Source organism: Echinops telfairi, unplaced genomic scaffold (genome assembly GCF_000313985.2).
Source record: "Echinops telfairi isolate 266 unplaced genomic scaffold, ASM31398v2 ScPeMD7_7469;HRSCAF=8507_1, whole genome shotgun sequence".
NCBI classification, from domain to species: domain Eukaryota; kingdom Metazoa; phylum Chordata; class Mammalia; order Afrosoricida; family Tenrecidae; genus Echinops; species Echinops telfairi.
In genome coordinates, this window is record NW_022111373.1 from 109,390,103 (window position 1) to 109,391,621 (window position 1,519).

The following is a 1,519-nucleotide window of genomic DNA, read 5'->3' on the forward strand; positions in this document are numbered from 1 at the left end:
TCTGGTGATGTGCTCAGCACACAGATTGAAGAAGTATTCTGAGAGGATACAACCCTGTGCACACTGTCCCTGATTTTAAAGCGTGCAGTGTCCCTTGTTCTAGTCGCACAGCTGCCTCGATCCACGGACCAGGTAAAATGAGCACAGGGAAGTGAATGGGAATCCCCATTCTTCTCAAGGTTACCCACAGTTGATTTTGGTCCACACAGTCAAAGGCCTTGGCATAGTCAATGACATACAAGTAAACATCTTTCTCGTATTCTCTGTTTTGAGCCGAGATCCATCTGAAGTCACCTAGGATATCTTTTGTTCCATGTCCTCTTCTGAATCCAGCCTGAATTTCTCATAATGACCAATCGATGGGTTGCTGAAACTAGTTGATGGTTAATCTTAAGCAAAATTTTGCTTGTATGTGATATCAAAGTTATTGTGCTATATTTTGAGCATTCTTTTGGGTCACCTTTCTTTGGAATGGGCACGAACATGAGTCTCTTCCAGTCAATTGACCAAGTAGCTGTCTTCCAAATTTCCTGAAATGGATAAGTGAGTGCTTCCACTGCTTCTTCAGCTTTCTGAAACATTTCAATGGTATTCCAGCAATTCCCAGAGCCTTGTTTAGGCTAATTGTTTCAGTGCCACTTGCATTTCCTTCAGCACCATTGGTTCTTGCTCCATATGCTCCTTCCTGAAATAGTGGAATGTTGACTAGTTCTACTTGGTACAGTGACTGTATGTGTTCTTCACATCTTCTTTGGTCTCTTCCTGCATCAGTTAATATTTTGCTTATAGAGTCTTTCAAAATTGTAATTTGAGCCTTGATTGTTTTTCTTGCATTATTACAGTTTCAGATAAGCTGAACATGTTCTTCAATTTTGGTCTCCTAATTCTAGGTCCCTACACATTTTGTTATGAATTGGCTTTGTTTTCTCAAGCTGCCCTTTGAAATAACCTATTCAGTTCCTTGACGTCATTCTTTCTTTCATTTGATTTAGCTACTCTATGATTAAGGGCAAGTTTCAGGATCTCTTCTGATATCATTTTGATCTTTTTTTCTTTCCTGTCTTTTTAATGACCTTTTACTTTCTGCATGAATGATATTCTTCATATCCTCCCACAGATCATCATGTCTTCTGTCAATCTGCTCTTGAGATGTTCTTAAAATTCAGGTGGAATAGGCTCAAGGTAATATTTGGCTCTGGTAGATTTGTTTAATTTTCTTCAGCTTTATCCTGTACTTACATATGAGATATTGATGGTGTGCTCCACAGTCAGCCCCTGCTCTGGTTTTAGCTGCTGATACTGGGCTTCCCCATGTCTTCCCACAGATGGAGTGATGTCTGTGTATTCCATCTGGGGAAGGCCATGTGTATAGTTTCCTTTTTTTGGAAAAAAAGTATTTGCTATGACCCATCATTGGTCTTGCAAAATTCTATTATGTGGTCTCCAGCTTCATTTCTTTCACCAGGTCCATACTTTTCAACTACTACTGTTCCTCCCTTTTTGTTTCCAACTTTTACAT